General features: G+C 46.0%; 1 protein-coding gene across 3 annotated transcripts in view; it reads right to left on the minus strand.

The window, feature by feature from the left end:
• PTPRE (protein tyrosine phosphatase receptor type E) overlaps positions 1-6000 on the minus strand; it is a 199021-nt gene that overhangs the window by 130093 nt on the left and 62928 nt on the right. For 2 of the 3 annotated variants that reach the window (XM_034776554.1, XM_034776552.1), the window contains exon 1: positions 1970-2117. The exons of the other annotated variant lie outside the window; for it this stretch is intronic. The gene's annotated coding sequence lies outside the window, so the exon portion shown is untranslated. Of the gene's footprint in view, positions 1-1969; positions 2118-6000 lie in introns of those variants that run through there. 3 annotated transcript variants of the gene reach the window in all.

Consider the following 6000-nt stretch of genomic DNA (forward strand, 5'->3'; position numbering starts at 1 on the left):
CAACTCCTGAACTTACCATGCTTACATAAATTTAGTTTTTGACTGTATCAGTAAAATCTGCATGCAGTGGGACTGTGAATTGGACAATCTAAAGGAAGTATGATACAGATAAGAAAATAACTAACAAGAAAGAATTACAGTTTAGAAAAATGCCATGCAGATAAACCCCATCTATTTTACTCTGTGTTTGAATGCTATTAAAGGACACTGGCATTTATAACCATAAGCTGTCAGTATGTGATATACAGTAAACTGTAATGAATCTTCCATCAAGCTAAAAAAAGAGAAAAGAGTTGTACACAATTTAGATGTACTTTTCTTTGCCTTGCTATGACTGTGCCAAAAGCATGTAATGGTTATACAAACACAAAAGGTTTACATTAAAGACTACAATTTATGTTAAAAAAAATTTACTGCAGGTGGTACAAAGTACATTATTACCATTGACCATCTCAGAAATGCCTGAATGCATTCACTCTTGAAATCAAAAACCCTGATTACTTGAGCTAGTACCTATTCACGGAGGTTAAGGCAGGGATCCTTCAGTGGTTACAGTATTAGGTGTGCCTGCCTATGCTATCAATTGAGATACATTTCTACAGCGGATCTCCTTTTTTTATGTTAAATTCACAATCACATTCCTGATCTATTTCAAGTAGCTGATTTAAGTATGGTCAGAGATCATTTTTCAATAAGGATTTCATTGCCTGGAGGAACTAACATTCAGGGTCTCGTACGGTGAAATGGAGTATTAAGTAATTAGTCATTCTCTTCATTTTTAGTTGGAAAGAGTAGGATGCTGGATGTCGTCTACTCTTCTGAACTGCCAACTGAGCTAAGGCCTGGTCTACATTTGGAATTTACATTGGTATAGCTATCAGGGGGTAGCCGTGCTAGTCTGTATCTACAAAAAACAACAAGGAGTCTGGTGGCACCTTAAAGACTAACAGATTTATTTGGGCATAAGCTTTCGTGGGTAAAAACCTCACTTCTTCAAATGCATAGAACGAAAGTTACAGATGCAGGCATTATATACACTGACACATGGAGAGAAGGGAGTTACTTTGCAAGTGGAGAACCAGTGTTGACAGGGCCAATTCAATCAGGGTGGATGTAGTCCACTCCCAATACTAGATGAGGAGGTGTCAATTCCAGGAGAGGAAAAGCTGTTTCTGTAATGAGCCAGCCATTCCCAGTCCCTATTCAAGCCCAGATTAATGGTGTTAAATTTGCAAATAGAAACAGCAGAACTAAAATTCACTCTATGCATCTGAAGAAGTGAGGTTTTTACCTACGAAAGCTTATGCCCAAATAAATCTGTTAGTCTTTAAGATGCCACCAGACTCCTTGTTGTTTTTACTGGTATAGCTACATCTCTCAGGGATATGAAAAATACACCTTCCTGAAAGACAGAGCTGTACTGACCTAGCTCCCAGCGTAGACAGCACTAGGTGGCCAAAGAATTGTTCTGTCAACCTATCGCCTGTTGGGGAGGTGGATTACCTATGGCAATGGGAGAAACCATCCCATCAGCATGGGTAGTGTCTACACTGAAGCACTACAGTGGTGCAGCTGCAACGGTGTATCTGTAGACACACCCAAACGTAGACATTTTTGGGGTGAGTGAAGGGGAAGGAGAGAGATGGGTAATAATCCTGTTAACACAATCATACCTGCCCACTTTCCTGATAACATTGTGCCCTTCCATGTAAGAAATCAGACTGAGCTTGTCTGAAGATGCTCAGATCAAAGAGTAAAATATACATTTGTAATAGTCTTCTGACACAGTTCTGCCCCACCCTCAACACAAGATAGTACATCAAAAAGGCACAGAGCTATGAGTGCTTATATTTCTGATTAAAGATGTACCTGTTCCTCCTATAACTGCTGACTTACCTGCTCCGATTTCTTTATCCCCCCCTCAACTTCCTCCTAGTCTTTAATCAGGCCCACATTTCAAGTCTCCTACCTTCCTGAGCACGTTCTGTAGATCCATTCTAAATTTTCTCTTCTGCGCCTCTCATCAAGTTACCTAATCGTTCTTCAGTTTCATTCTCTCGGCTTCCAGCTTTGTAAAGCGTCTGTTTTCTGATGAACTCTCTTTCCAGTTTTTCCTAGTGGTTGCCTCTGATACCGGAAGCTCCTCATTTCCTAATTTCCTGGTTTCATTCTCTTCTGACTAAATACTTCTGCTTTGACTTAGTAACTATTGTTGCAATATTGTCAGGAAATAATAAAGCCACAAAAATACAGTTGGGCTGTAATCTTGCTAATATTCTTTCAGAGGTTGCTGTAAAACAGTGTTCTGCTTATAGCAGATCCAGACATTATACACACGTCCAGTCCGCTTTTCAAGTGCAAGTAATTATTATACACAGAAGCAATAGGTGCAAAAGCTACATGACAGTTAAATCTCTGCTTCAAGTATGGGACATATCTTATTTCTGCACGTGGCTGAATCTTATTCAGAAAAGTAGTGGCATGTCTATCTTGGAATCATAAGGATCCATGGGGCTAGAATCCAGGTCTGCCATGCAAAGCCATATCTAAAGAGCACTGTGGAGAATAGGTGCCGCAGAAAATACCAACCCAAGGGACCAGAATGACAGAACCTGTGGCCCTTTGATTGGCCCTTGTGAACTATTTAACCTTGGAAGGCGTTCCAGAAAGTTATCTGGGCCACCACACAGACTTCTGGGCCTGCTGCAACTCCAGATGGCTCCTTGCTTTCTGATCTCCAGTCTCCAACCCCAGCCTAACTCTTGCACACCAATCCCAGCTCTCATGATTATCCCGATCCCTGCTCACTGACTACTGCCTTGTGGTCATCCTTGAGTTGTGCACACCAGCCCAGCTGTGATTGCTAAACCAGACCAGCCACACCCCGGTCCTTTACAGTTTGCCACTGTCAACACCCTACATGGAAGACCCTTGGAAGGGTTGGGCTACCACCACCCACTGAACCAGATGGGATTTTGGATTCGCAGGAGCAGATCGCTCAACTCTGAAGTGAGAACTATCTGCTGCAGTCCCAAGTGGCACAGCTCCTAGCAGAAACTAAGACACTCTGCGACCAGCTTGCATGATCCCAGGAGGAGAAGTCTGTGCTCCAGTCTCAGGTTTAGCCACTGCCCTCTGAACAGGGTCCTGCCGTACCACTACCCACATGTCCTGTGGCTCCTGAACAAATGCCATCTCCTTTTCCTGCTCTGTCCTAGGATGTATCCCATTGAACAGAGCAGTGTGGGGCTAGCGATCAGTTTCCTAGCTGGAGAAGGACTGCATTGAGCCTCCCACATGCTGGAGCAGGACAGCCTTGTGTTAAATGACCGGAATGACTTCCTGCGAGTGTTTTCCACAATTTTTGATAACCCTCATCATGCTCGCTCAGCAGAAGCCGTGTTATGAAGGCTCCAGCAAGGGTGAGGTCCAGCTGCTTCATGTGCAGCCCAGTTCCTGCAACTCGCAGATGATGTTGAGTGGAACAAGGTGGCCCAACTGAACCAATTTCGGTGTGGACTTAGTGAGGTAAAGGATGAGCTAGCATGCATCAAGACCTTGAACAGAATGGATGCTTTTATTGACCTCTCTCTCTTTCCATATCAACAACTAGCTATGTGAGCAAAAGGAGGAGAGAAGTACCAACATGCCGCCACTTGGCCTACCCCCATGCCGAAAAACCCAGGACCCAAACATGAACCAATGCAGGTTGACCTGGGCCGCCAATGCTTAAATCCTGGAAGAAGAGGAACAGCAACTGTGCAATAACGTATGCTTTTATTGCAGCACGCCAGAACATGCCCTCACCTTTGCCCCTCATGGACCTCAACAGCAAGGAATCAGGAAACAAGTGAGCCCAGACTTAATGGGTGGGGCACCCTGGGCACCACCAGGCCACTATGCTTTGGAACTAACCCCCAGGGCTTGAAGAAAACCTGATCCAGGACATGCGGATCCTCCCTTTGCTTCCAAGTACAGATACAGTTATGTACCATAGATGGGGCCCAAGCCAACGGCCCTCTCCCCCATTTAGCCTGGGCTCACAGTGGGCTGTGATTAATTCTGGGACTGCTGATAATTTCATAGATGCAGAAGCTGCTCAAGTACTACAAATCCTCCTCTGTTTAAAGCTACATCCCTTCTTGTAGAGACAATAGATGGGTCACTCCTGTCCTCAGGGCCAGTGCCACAGGAATCAGTACCCCAGAAGCCATATTCCAGGGTCTTTGGTAATTGCTACAATTCAATGCGAGCCATTCTCCACACTTTCCCCTAATTCTCCATATCATCTGCTTGGAGCAAAAAGACCTTGCATCTCTTGACGAGAGAAAAGGATCTGCTTCCCCTCTGAACACTGCGGAAAGGTCTGCCTGCATGCAGCCAGCCCCAATATTCCGGTCCCGAACTCCTGCAACCAATCCAATAGCCTGAGTCTCCCTGATAAGTTTTGGGAACATGCAGACATTTTTGAGGATAAAAATGCAGACATGGTACCTGTGCACCAGGACAATGACTGCCCTATAGATCTGTAACCCATGGCAAAGATCCCTCACAGACAAATCTAGGGGTATGTCTACACTACGGGATTAATCCGAATTTACAGAATTTGAATTTTGGAAACAGACTGTATAAAGTCGAATGTAGGCGGCCACACTAAGCACATTAATTCGGCGGTGTGCGTCCATGTAACAGGGCTAGCGTCGATTTCTGGAGCGTTGCACTGTGGGTAGTTATCCCATAGTTCCCACAGTCTCCCCCGCCCATTGGAATTCTGGGATGAGATCCCAGTGCCTGATGGGGCAAAAAACATTGTCGCAGGTGGTTCTGGGTACAGCCTCACCCCTCCCTCCATGAAAGCAACGGCAGACAACCATTTTGCGTCTTTTTTCCTGGGTGAACACTGCAGACTCCATACCATGGCAAGCATGGAGCTCTGCTCAAGACAGCAGTCATGAACATTGTAAACACCTCGCGCGTTCTCATGCAGTTTATGCTGAACCAGGACCAGAAAAACGAGGAGAGGAGGAGGCGGTGACAGCAGCGCAGCGACAAGAGTGATGAGGACATGGACATGGACACAGAATTCTCTCAAACCGCGGGCCCCGATGCTTTGGAGATCATGTTGTTAATGGGGCAGGTTCTATCCGTGGAACGCTGATTCTGGGCCCGGGAAACAAGCACAGACTGGTGGGACCGCATAGTGTTGCAGGTGTGGGACGATTCCCAGTGGCTGCGAAACTTTCGCATGCGTAAGGGCACTTTCATGGAACTTTATGACTTGCTTTCCCTTGCCCTGAAGTGCCAGAATACCAAGATGAGAGCAGCCCTCACAGTTGAGAAGTAAGTGGCGATAGCCCTGTGGAAGCTTGCAACGCCAGACAGCTACCGGTCAATCGGGAATCAATTTGGAGTGGGCAAATCTACTGTGGGGGCTGCTGTGATACAAGTAGCCAAAGCAATCACTGAGCTGCTGCTACAAAAGGTACTCTGGGAAATGTGCAGGTCATAGTGGATGGCTTTGCTGCAATGGGATTCCCTAACTGGGGTGGAGCAATAGATGGAACCCATATCCCTATCTTGGCACCGGAGCACCAGGGTACCCAGTACATAAACCGCAAGGGATACTTTTCAATGGTGCTGCAAGCACTTATGGATCACAAGGGACATTTCACCAACATCAATGTGGGCTAGCCGGGAAGGGTTCATGACACTCGCGTCTTCAGGAACACTAATCTGTTTAAATGGCAGCAGCAAGGGACTTACTTCCCGGACCAGAAAATAACCGTTGGGGATGTTGAAATGCCAATAGTTATTCTTGGGGACCCAGCCTACCCCTTAATGCCATGGCTCATGAAGCCATTCACAGGCAGCCTGGACAGGAGTCAGGAGCTGTTCAACTACAGGCTGAGCAAGTGCAGAATGGTGGTAGAATGTGCATTTGGCCGTTTAAAATGTCGCTGGCGATCGTTACTGACTCGCTCAGACCTCAGCCAAACCAAT

The sequence above is a fragment of the Trachemys scripta genome, chromosome 7 (assembly GCF_013100865.1).
Source record: "Trachemys scripta elegans isolate TJP31775 chromosome 7, CAS_Tse_1.0, whole genome shotgun sequence".
Classification (NCBI taxonomy): domain Eukaryota; kingdom Metazoa; phylum Chordata; order Testudines; family Emydidae; genus Trachemys; species Trachemys scripta.